Raw genomic sequence first — 13,146 nt, forward strand, 5'->3', positions numbered from 1 at the left:
GCCAATCAATGATCTCTGGCTACAGCCCAGAAGAAACAAAAAGCGATGGGGAATATAAAAAAAATCTGTATCAATATTTTAATTCTAAGCAATTATCCTTTAAATCCTGCCGGGTGATGGGAATGAATAGGGTGCCCCTAACCTGGAGGTTTCTTTGTTTGGGAAAATAAATCCCAGGGATCTAACAAAAGCCAAGCCCCATGCACCCAAATCTTAGCAGGCATAACTACAGCCGCAGTTATCTGGGCATGTCAGCAGCCTTGGAATTTTCTTTCAAACTGTCCTTACCACCTTGACCACCTTGTTAGGTTTGGATACATGTCTTCTAATAATCTGATTTTCCTTTTCTCATTTTCAGACCATCAAACTCCAAATGCTCATGCAACTGAAGCCTGGGGTAATGGCTCCCTTTTCCTGGGGTCCCTTAGACAGGCCTCCAAGAGAGATCTTCCCAAACAGCATCCCCCGTCAGCTGGAAGCAGTTAAGATTTGTCTTTGTCTCTATTCTAACAACAGTTAGATGTACTTATTCAAAGAGGAAAATGATAGAGGTAGAAGGCAGAGAACTCTCCTAGGCAGGTAGGGAAGGGTCCCCATAGAATCTCCAAAGCACCAAGGTCATTGTGCACAGGGGGTTGCCTAGACATGCCTGCAGTGAAAATTGTTAATGTTGTGTTTATCACTCTCTGAATAAATAGCCACACATAATAATCCAGCTGCATGAAGATAAAAAATAACTAGTTTGAAATTAGAACAAGTCCCAATAAAGTCAAAGTTAGCATGTGGTTTATAACATGATAGACAGGAGACATGGCTGAATGCTAAGAATGTGTTCACATCTGTTTTATGTCATGATCAGGAAAATATTTTGTATATTCTCTATGTAAGAGTCCCATTGAGAGCATTGATGAACACTGATGGATAATACCTCAATAATAAAGTAAGGGTTATTAACTAGTAATTTGTATTAAGAGAACAAACTTTTATTTAGGATATATTATTATACGTGTTGTGAAATCAACTGAGAAGGCAGAAAACATTGAACTTATTAGAGCTTTTTAATAAATTAAAAATGAGAAATAAGTACGTAAGTTTCTAGATGGTGCATAACTTTGGAATGTTTTGTTTTCTTTTATTTTGAGATGGACTCTCGCTGTGTCTCTCAGGCTGGAGTGCAGTGGCACAATTTCGGCTCACTGCAACATCAGCCTCCAGGGTTCAAGCAATCCTCAAGCACCACCATGCCCGGCTAATTTTTGTATTTTTAGTAGAAAGGAGGTTTCACCATGTTGGCCAGGCTGGTCTCAAACTCCTGACCTGAAATGATCCCCCTCACCTCAGCCTCCCAAAGTGCTGGGTTTACAGGCATGAGCCACTGGCCTGGCCTGGAATATTTTTACAAACAGAGAGGGTTCTTATGTCTTCTGGAAATCCTATCAAACTGGAAAACAAGGAAAGAAACTCTCAGATGAATTTCTACTTACTACAGAGCTGATTAATATCATTTTAAAGCCAACGCTAACACGCAGACAAAAAACTAACATGGAGCTAAAAAATAAAATATACAGTGATTCAATACAGCAAACACTGTAGCTCAATCTAGTTTATAATATTATCTAATCATGGAGGGCATTGTCTTTGTTCATACAAGACAGAGTCAATCCCACTCACAACCTTCTGGGAATGTTTAAAAAGTGGCATCTCTACATATTTTAATAAAATGTAAAACTCCCTTGGTCAAGGGTTCTTCCACTAGCACTATGGAATCACGGTCCAGTCCTCAGGGTACATCAGTTATTACCCTATGACTTGGTAGCTAAAAGGCCCATACGTTTATAGACTTTACCCCCAGAGATCATGTTTGCTCTATTGCATGCATGTGTTACAAAATACGGAAAGTGATTCCTGTGTGATATCCACTCTAACAATGAAGAGTTTGAGGCTGCCTTTTTACTACATATTTTCCACAATTCCCTGTGATCTTCAGCAAGGAAACTGGAAGGAACATCAGCGGAAAATACTGCTCGTGAATCACATAGGAAGGAACCTTATCAGATGCTTTTAACTAACTCACTGCAGAAAACATCCAGGCAGTTAATTATTGGGTTCATATTTTACAACTAAAGAATAAATTCAGGTCAGATGCAGTGGATCATCCCTTTAATCACACCACTTCCAGAAGCAAAGTGAGGGAAATCCCATGAGACCAGGCAATCGAAGCCAACCTGAGCAACATAAAGAGATGCTATTTCTATGAAAAAAATGTTTAAAAAATAAGGAGGGTAGGGGTGGTGTGCCCATCTAGTTGTAGATACTCAGAAAGCTAAGATGGAAAGGTTGTGTGAGTCAGGAGCTCAAATGTACAGTGAGCTATGATCACACAACTGTACTTTAAGCTGTGGAACAGTGTGAGAGCCTGTCCCTAAAAACAAACAAAAAAGAATCAATTAAGAATTCCACACAACTGTAAAGCTACTCAAATAGGAGATGTTAAACTGAGCATCCTCACAGACCCTCTGGCGTTTCTGATGTTTTTAAGCAGATGGCTGACCTAAGACCTGCAGAATAAGCTGATAATCCTTGATTGTGAAAAGCTTCTACCCAAGACATTAGACCAGGCCCCTGTTTAATTTTCCATCCGCTTCTTCTTTTTCTCATTATTCTTTGCTTACATTTCTAAAGTCATCTCATTTCTGCAGATCTGGGTGTTGTCCACCCATACTGAACCCTTGTCTTCTTTCTTATTCATTATTTTTATTCCTGCTGCATGGAATAAGTTGTCACACTAGTTTTTGGTGCATGACTGCTGATTACTTAAGGCTCACTCCTCCATCGTCTCCTTTTTTGCCACACAAGGTGAATCTAGTTCAGACTCACAGGAGCTTCTTCATTTGATGCCAGTGGGAGTTTCAAACCCTATAAACCCCCATCTGTGAGTGGGAAGCTTCACTTTGCCCCCACCACTAAACCATTATAAAAGCCCTGAGCCAGTCTCCTTTGGTTTTCTTTCAAGCCATTTTGGATTTTCCTGGGAGACCCGCCCTGCACTCAGCAGACACCTCTACAGTGTAGATAATGAACTTTTCCCTATTCACTTGCTCTGAGTGTGTGACTTCATTAGACACAACATACACACTAAATCTCACTTGAGATCTCTTGGCTTTGCACGGTGTCAACTACAACTGATAGTATGAACTTGGTGTCACTGTTTCTATCAACAGGACACACTGGATCCCTGAAACAACTCCAGGACAGAACTGGACATGTGCTATAGATTGGTTTTGTGCCCCACCTAAATATCATCTCAAATTCTAATCCCCACATGTCAAGGGAGGGACCAGGTGAGAGGTGATTGGATCATGGGGGCAGTTTCCCCATGTTGTTCTCATGATAGTGAGTGAGTTCTAACAACCGCTGATGGTTTAAAAGTATGTGCCACTTCCCCTCCTCTGTCTCTCTCCTGCTGGGCTGTGAGATGTGCCTTGCTTCCTCTTCACCTTCCCCCATGATTGTAAGTTTCCTGTGGCCTCCCCAGCCATGCAGAACTGTGAGCCAACTATACCTCTTTTCCTTGTAAACTACCCAGTCTCAAGTAGTTTTTTATACCAGTGTGAAAATGAACTAATACAACATGCCTGGTGGGTTTGATAAACTTTCTTAGTGATGTAAAATTATGCCATTGTTTTGCTGTATTCTAGTGCTTCTCTAAAAATACAGAGATGTCCAGCACTCATTCATGTGTATATTCAGGATTCTCTGAATTTTCATGTATTTTATTTATCTTTAATTCCTTTGATACCAATTTATACCTGTTGTAATTAATACTATCTTTAATGGGGTTAAACTAAAAACAATAATCTCCACATGAAGTGTTCAATTTTGCAAATATTGTCATAGACATTATCACTATCAACATAGACAACAAGTCAATTCCCTCAACATTTTATCTTGTTCCATAATTCCTCCTTCCTAGTCCTTCCCTTCTCCTACAATATTCACAGTGAACTACTGATTTTTTTTGCAACTTTAGATTACTTTTTGTTCTATAGAACTTATGAAAGTTGTATCCTATGTACGCACTTTTATCACTTTGGCTCATTTTACTCATCTGAAGTACTTGTGAATTTAACCATGCTTTTGAGCGTAGCCAACATTAGCTGATGGTAGCAGTGGGTAGTATGTCAATGAATGACTTTTCCACAATGTGTTTACCAATTAAGCTGATGATTGACATTTGGGTTGTTTTTCATTCTGGGTATTATGAACAAAGATGCTACTCAGCTTAGAGAAGTACACAGCTGGGAAACAGATGGTTTTTATTGCTACAACACCATAAACAATGAAGCTGCAAAACACATTAATCAGGTTTATTGAATACATCAGGTAATAAAAGTTATAGATTTATGTGTGTTGTGGGGTGGGTGTATGTAAATTTCTGTGTGAGAGAGAGAGAAGAAGGGAGGAAGGAAGGCAGAAAAAGACACACCTAGCTATGGTTATATATTTATATCAATATCATTTTCTAATCATACAAACACATGCATTAGAATAGATGTAGTGGAGGGTGTCTGCTGGTGAAACATGATGGTCACACAAAACACCTCATCCAGCCCCTTTTCACACCAGCTGCATCTGCCCTGAAGCTGAGCCTTGAACCTGTTCTTTCTGAATTCCCACAATTGTCCTGAGCCCCCCGCTGTACCGAACACCCTTTGGTGTCCTGATTTTCCTCCATGGTTCCTGAGAGCCCCCGGCTACCTGCATGCCTCTACAATGGTCTTGAGTGCCCCTCGGTGTCCTGAGAGCCCCCTGGGCTCCTGAGTAACCCCTTCTGTCCTATGCACCCCCACAGGGAGGTTTTGGTGTAAGCTCACACAGTGATTCCCTCACTGTGTCTTTTGCTTAAAAATACATGGCTATGTGATTGTTGCTCATGTAGCTCAGCTGTAGGAAGAACTGTTTTTGGACATGGATCTGGGGATGGTGACTGGACTCTTGAGGAAAGGGGAGTAATGTGTGCTCCCTTCATGACCTATGCACCCGATCCACTCCATTCCCTCCCAGAGAGGGGCTGATGGATGCAGCTCCAGGAGGAAGCACTGGTTGTGATGGAGAATGCAGAGATGACACACATGAGGGATAGGGTCTGTGAGGGCTTCACCAGGCCAAGAGTGCACCAAGAAACACAGTTGTTGGCAGGCACAGGTTCTGGACAATATGTTGAAATTCCCAAATACATACATTTCTATGAGAATAAAGAGCTCACCTGTGTTCGATCTGTGAGTCTCCCAGAGTAATGCAGTGGATTCTGATGTTGGATTCAGACAAATATAGGGTCACATATTTCTCCATACTTGGAACCAAGTAATAAAGAGAAACTTATGTCAGGAGAATAGCCATTGAACTATCTCTCTTTATGGTGATTTTCAGAATAGGATTCAGATGTGATAACTTAAAGGGTGTCCTAAATCTTAACCCACAATTAGGCCTGAGCAGCAGTCACAGGCACAGGAGGTCGCCCACATGGAGAAATGTCTGACTCACTGAAGCTGCACATGGGGGTCTCTGCAGGCTCTGAATTGTACAGGAACAGCTCCTCCCGTAGACTCAGAGTGAGGACAATCTCTGCTCTTTCTCTAGGGGAGGTGAGGGTTAGTGTGTGGAAAGAACCCAACTTATTTTCAACAAGATCTCTGTAACTGGGCAAAAAGAAAGAATATGAGAAAAAATGATTTCAGTTTAAACAGAACAATTTCTCATGTGGAAGGCAATAATATGTTTGGATCTTGCACAGAATTAAGAAACAATGAATTTGGGGTAAAGTTGAAAATTACAATTTCTTTGCAGATTCTGTTTTTAGTTATCTATGTCATCTGAGAAAATGAAGTAAAATCAGGGTTTTTATATAAAAATTCACAAAGAGGGTGCTGGGCCTGAGAATGCACCTCTAATCCCTCCAACATCAGGGAGCCCAATAGACCAGGCAGCCAGCTGCTGCACTGCACTCTAACACCCGCCACCTGGTGTGTGCCAAAGACACTCATCCTGGGAGCTCCTCCCAGACACTGGCTGTGCACAGTGTGGATACTGAGGCATGGCTGCTGCTGGGACACATGGGAGATCCTGATGGACAACTGAGCTCTGGAAGGCACCAATGGCCTCGCTGGACTTAGCTTGGACCACAGGATAGGTAGGAAGCTCCACTGAACTCCCACTACTCTCCAGTGCTAGTTGTGAGACTGGCATTGTGGGGTGGCAGTGTCTACAGCCTCACCTGGCCGCCTGTGCACTTTTGTGCCTCTAATACTTACTTCTGTTTTTGGGACATATAAGAATGTTTCCTCTTTTAAATTAAAGTTTTGTAATCCAGGGACCTCATGGTGGGCACAGAAACATAAAAGTGCAGAGGATTCGAGGGGAACTGCTACATGCAGAGGAAAGCACAGATCCTGAAGGACAGCAGCCCTTGACTGCTTTTCTGTACCTGCCCTGGGGCTCCACCTGTTTTGTGCGTGCTGAGTGTCCCCTGCGGCCCAGAATCCTTTCTTCTTTCTGCAGGAAATTTTGTGTCTGGACTCACACCGATGTTTCCTCACTTGGAACCTTATGTACAGCCATGCATGGTCATGTCCTCAGCTCTCAGACTGTTCGTTTGCAGATACGGCGAGTTCTTAGCATTGTCTTTGGAGATGGTGAATCTGCCCTTCACAGAGTCTGCATGGTATATCTGACTTCCATCATATTTTACATCTATTACTCCCTCCAGCCCCTTCCCTAGAGTCTCATTGACCCAGCTCATTCAGTAGCTACTGAAGGTGAATCCAGAGGCTACACAGGAGAGTCTCAGGAACTTCCCAGGTTGTCTCAGGCCCTCTATGGACTCTATCAGCTGCACCTCACACTGAACACCTGAAAATACACAAACGTCCTGGTCAGAAACTGCCAAACACATCTACTGTTTCTCTCACTCATATCCACTCACTCTCATTCACTCTATTTCTCTATGAGTCACCTTTTAAAATGGCAACAAGAAAAATTTTGCTTAGCTCAAACCCCATAGTGAGTTCTGTGTTCAGCCCTGATTACCAAATGGAAACCCCTGGGAATCCCAGGGCTGTGGCTCTTCTCCCAGAGCTGCAGGGCCAGGTCTGGGCTTGTTTTCACCAGTAGAGGGAGGGCCCTGTTTTCATGCCTCCTCCTCTATAGCAAGCTCCAGTGTGGGATGCCTGAGAAGAAGGCAGTGCCCAGAGCAGATGTGAGACTCCCAGAGGAGCATAATTGAACAAATGGAACTAGATTAACAAAAAAAGATTCTGCAAAGCAACGAAATAATTCCAACTCACAGAATTGGATAATACACCATGTATCTGGAGGAGTTAGTGGCAATGGCAGCATTTGGGAAAATATGATTATTCATAATGTGATTGTGCCATGAAATTCACTAAGCAATTATTATTTTATTTTATTTTTTACACAGTACAAATACAAATATAAATGCATTAAGCAAACTTTAAGATATATGTAGAGAAATAGAAAACAATATAAAAATAAGGGAAAACCTTAACACCTCACTTAGAATAATGTATAGCAAATCCAGAAAGAAAATTCTTAATAAGCCTCTGAACTTGAACAACACTATTGAACAAATTTACCTGAAAGACATTTACAGAACCTTCCAACCAAGAGCCACGTAATACACATCCTTCTCAAGCACCCGTTGAACATTCTCCGTGATAGGTTATATGTTACATCATAAAATTAGTCTTAACATTTAAAGAATTAATGCTAATGCTTCTCTAACTCTTTCAAAAATTGGTGAGGAGTCCACCTTCCAAACTGTTTTTTTATATATAGTAAATAAACTTTATCTGTTTCTCAGAGATGACACTGCCAACAGTCACAGATTTGCATACAATACTGTTAGGTATTGGGTATTTACAATTTACAGTATTGTTTTTTCCTCTGAAAAATATAAGTACAAAAGCTAAGTAAACAATGACGTACTGCCATTTGGAATTTATTACATGCCATAGTGTAAAGAACTGGTCTCTAGCAAATATTCAGCAAATCAACCTGAATAAAATAGTCGGTTAGGGATTTAGTACATGGCACAGCTTAAAGAACTGGCCGTTAGCAAATATTCAACAAATCAACCTTAATACAATAGTCAATTAAGTGATTTATTATTTCTAATTCATTAGAAAAAATCCACTAAGTCTCACCTCAAAATGTATTGCACAATCTTTATGAAAAAAAAATCACCCAAAAAATAATTAGGAAAGGTAAGCAGTTCTTTAAAAAGAATGGAAGAAAGGAATATTATGTAAGCCTATTAAGCAGGTTAAGTTATTCAAAATATCTTTTAAACAACATAAAACTCTTCCCTTGGGAGGCCGAGGCGGGCAGATCACGAGGTCAGGAGATCAAGACCATTCTGGCTAACACGGTGAAACCCCATCTCTACTAAAAATACAAAAAGTTAGCCAGGCGTGGTGGCAGGCGCCTGTAGTCCCAGCTACTTGGGGGCTGAGGCAGGAGAATGGCATGAACCCAGGAGGCGGAGCTTGCAGTGAGCCGAGATTGTGCCACAGCACTCCAGCCTGGGCAACAGAGCGAGATTCTGTCTCAAAAAACAAAACAAAACAAAACAAAAAAACAAAAAACAAACAAACAAAAAAAACTCTTCCCAACAGAAAACTGAAGAAAAAAGCTATCACCGTTTCTCCACTGATAAAATCTATTTTAAAGGCAGTCTGCAACATACCTTCCAAACTCTTTCTATGAGGCTACCGTTAGAGTACTACCAGTAATAGACAAAGGCACCACAATAAAAGAAAATCATAGACCAATATCATTAGTAGACATAAATTAACCCCCCAACAATAGTAAAATAAATTCTAAAGATTTTATAGAAGACCACACACCATGATCAACTCAAATTTATTCTGAGATGCACAGATGATTTGACATTCTCAAATCAATCAATTCGGTTGATTAATTAAAAAACTAAAGAAAAAATATCTCAGTAACATTTCCTCAGACACAGAAAACACTTGAAAAAAATTCAGGATTTCATTATAAAAACTCTGAACAAAGTAGGAAGACAAGAAAACAACTTGTACATAATAAAAGCCATTAAGAAAAGTCTCAGCTATTGTTATACTCAAAAGTAAAATTTTAGAATATTTTGGTCTAATATCTGTAACAAGGCAAGAATAAAGCTTGAGGTATTACACTTGCAGGCCTCAACATTTATTAGAAACATACAGTAATAAATCAGAATGGCATTTGCATAAATTCATACAGAGAGCTTAGATATAAACCCACATATTGATGGCCAGCTGACTCTCAGCATGAGAACCATCGATATATAATTGCTAAATTATAGTGTCTTCCAAAGAGCGTGTTATGAAAATTGGATTTTTACATGCAAAGAATTAAGAATTTTAGGTTAGAATAAACAAAAAAATTAACTCTAAATGCACTAAATACTTAAATGAAACACCTGCAATTGTGAAACTCCCAACCCTCAAAAAATTAGCAATCTTTTTCTGGGTTTTACATTCAAACAAATAAAAAAACACAGAATTGGACAAGTGGGACTAGATTTAAAAAAAAGATTCTGCAAAGTAACAAAATAATAACTCCAACTCACAGAACTGGATAATATGCCATAATAACTCCAACTCACAGAACTGGATAATATGCCATGTATCTGAAAAAGCGTTAATATCCAAAATGTAAATGAAACTTCTACAACTCAATAACAAAAATAAAGATAGCATAATTTAAACATAATCGGTTTTACACCTTTAACGATTGAGAACCTCAAACTCATGTTCAATGTTTTTCTCTGTGGGTAACAGTCTGCCTGATGGTATGTTTGGTTGGGCAATACTTTGTAGTTATTTGATCAAACACTAATCCAGGTGTGAATTTTTTAATAGATGTTATTAAAACTGTGATCAGTTGACTCAATATTAGGTAGATTATCATCAATAACAAACTTGGCCCTGATTCCATCAGAACAGATCTGGAGAAGGTAAAACTCCGTGGTGATTAAGCAGCTTGAGATCTTTCTAAGATTTCCAGCCTGCATTTACTGATGCCGACCCTAAGGATACTGCACGTTTCCAGCCATCCCCCAAAATTGTCATCCCCTACATCTCACAGGAAAGTGGTGTGTCCCTCTGCAGCTTGTCAAACCTAAACATCAGAGAGAAGGAGGTTCTCCAAAATCAAATCGTATTTATTTGAAAATGAGCATTGCAATGGGATTATCCACGGTCACATTTAGGTTGGTAAAGGAAGACAAGTGTCTGAAGGATAAATGAGAAGATTACATGAGCTATTTTGAGACAATTATCCTGGAGTAGAAGAATCAATAACAAGGGTGGAATCAGTTTAAGGCTGAACAGGGAGTTGCAGGGCAGATATCCCCTCAGTATTAATTCTCTTATTGTTGTGGTAGGCTTTGTTCAAGGTTGTGGCTGTGCAGAGTATTTTTAGGGTAGTTCTTGTTATCAGGGATGTGTGCATGAGAACCCTCTATTCATGACCTCCTCCAGCTTCACCTGTAAAGATTATAACACACGTGGCTCCATTTTTATTCTGACAACGTTCACACCCACTTCCTCCTCCACTAGTGAAGAACGTTACTGTGTGACGGTTTTTCAGAACAGGATTAGAAACACATCCACATCCCATGTTAACCAGACAAGCTTGTCCCTTCAGTTTCCACTGGCAACTTGTATTTCGACATGAGTCTCCATGCAACACAGTGGAGGGTCCTGAGTGACGAGGAGTGAAGAAAGTCCCACCAGCCTCTCCCGCCTGACAGCAGCAGCCACAGCCTGAGACCCACCTGAGCTCCAGGAAAAGGGCTTGAGGCCTGGAATTTTGACCACAGCAAAAACATCTCCCTTTCTCGGAAAGCAGGAAAAGCAAATGGAAAAATGAGAACAACATCTAAAAAAGACAGTAAATGAATTAGGAAAAGAAGCTCCAGATCAGTATTGATTCTGATTTGCATTCTTCAGTGTCAGGAGAAGGGTCCAATGAGAAACCTGTGAGGTTCTACATGACACTGACCCTGGCCCAGCCTCTCTTTTTTCTGTAATCAGAATCCCCAAAGACTGTTCTTGCTGGGATTCACTCAGGATGGTGGCGGAAATATTAAAGGGGAATATTAAGGAAAGTTATAGGGAATAGTCATAAACCTTTTTAGAAGGCCGAAAGGTTACATAGCTTGTAATAACTGAACAGGCTGAAGGCGGCCAGTTCTTACCTTAGAGCATCAGGCATAGGGTAAATACTAGGGACAATAGAGGCCTCCCCAGTTAAGTCTGGTTACCCTACCCCCATTAACTAACCAGGGTATTGCCCCCTAATGGTATTTACTTTAGACCGCAGTCCCTGAGCTTTGATCATTCGTAGAACTACTCTCTTAACCATGTTAATTATCCACAAGTGTGTTGACTCAGCTTCTGTTGTTAATTCTACACTAAATACACGCCTGGAGTGCGAGCTGCTCAGGGCCACTGCTGCCATTCTTTACAGGATTCTTCTTGGAGTCTGTAAGTGGCCTCGGACCCTCAGCTGAACTGGAAAACAGAACATCTGTGTGTCAGTGTACGTTTTATTCATGCACCACCGAATCAGGGGTCTGCAGGAACAGATCCCCCGGAGCTACAGCTCTCTTGTGAGGAGCAATACCTCAGTTCTAGTCAGGAATCTTTCTGGAGTTCCTGTCCTCAGTCTGACTGGAGAAGACTCACCAGGAAGCCGTGAGCTTCCTCAGGACTCTGACAGTGGTGACCATGGTTGAGAACTTTTCATCTCCTCTGTGAGGATCAATCTGCATTTTCTGCATATGAGAATAGGTTTTCATATTAAAACAATCATTTTAAAAATATGTAGAAATGACACTAGTAATCACAGAATTCCGAACTTAGGTTCAGTAGAGAAACTTTAAGAAGATGAAGTCCCACATCCTGACAGGAAATCAGCCTTCATCTGCACCTGCCGCTGGGGCTGACTCTGATCAGTGGGTCCTGAGCGCCCCCTGCAGCTGATTTCCCCCCGCAGCGTTCCTGCAGGGAGGTTTGTGTCTGGGCGCACAATGACTTCCCCTCACTGTGTCTTTCGCACAGTAATACACGGCCGTGTCCTCAGCTCTCAGGCTGCTCATTTGAAGATACAGCGTGTTCTTGGAATTGTCTCTGGAGATGGTGAATCTGCCCTTCACGGAGTCTGCGTAGTATGTGCTACCACCACTATAAATAACTGAGACCCACTCCAGACCCTTCCCTGGAGCCTGGCGGACCCAGCTCATGGCATAGCTACTGAAGGTGAATCCAGAGGCTGCACAGGAGAGTCTTAGGGACCCCCCAGGCTGTACCAAGCCTCCCCCAGACTCCACCAGCTGCACCTCACACTGGACACCTGCAAACAAAAAGACACCAAGGTCAGAAACTGCCACACATATCCACTGTTTCTCTCACTCATGTCCACTCACACTCAATATCTCTATTTCCTCATGAATCACCTTTAAAAATAGCAACAAGGAAAACCCAGCTCAGCCCAAACTCCATCATGACTCTTCTGTGTTCAGTGCTGATCACCAAATGAAAACACCTGGGAATCCCAGGACAGGGGCTCCTCTCCCAGAGCTGCAGAGTCAGGGCTGGGCTGGTTTTCATCAGGAGAGGGAGGGACCTATTTGCATGTCTCCTACTATATAGCAAGCTCTGGGGTGAGATGCCTGAGGAGAGGGCAGGGCCCAGGGCAGATGAGAGTGTCCTTGGGGATTTCGATGACAATGATTATATTTGGGAAAATGCTGTTTTATTGTGAAATTGTTCTGTGATAAACACTTAATAACTATCACATTTTTAATTATTTTTACCTATGTGTATAAATTATGTTATTTAGGAATCAGTGGTTTCTTCATGTACAGATGTAAAAGTGAACCCACACATGGAGGGGCTATGTATGTGTCTAAGGGCTTATATCTGGCATGAGTGAGTCCTAGTACCTGGGCCTATGCTCCTCACAGCTGGCCTCAGTTGCTCTGAACCAACTACAGGACAGAGATAAATGGGCCTAGTGTGGTTTGCAGAATCCACTTCCTGCCACGACAACCTG

General features: G+C 41.4%; 1 pseudogene; it reads right to left on the minus strand.

Moving 5' to 3' along the window:
* Positions 1 to 5,482: 5,482 nt before the first annotated feature.
* LOC109023157 (uncharacterized) lies at positions 5,483 to 12,661 on the minus strand (annotated as a pseudogene).
* Between the last annotated feature and the right edge of the window lie 485 nt (positions 12,662 to 13,146).

Source organism: Gorilla gorilla, chromosome 15 (assembly GCF_029281585.2).
Source record: "Gorilla gorilla gorilla isolate KB3781 chromosome 15, NHGRI_mGorGor1-v2.1_pri, whole genome shotgun sequence".
Taxonomy (NCBI): Eukaryota; Metazoa; Chordata; class Mammalia; order Primates; family Hominidae; genus Gorilla; species Gorilla gorilla.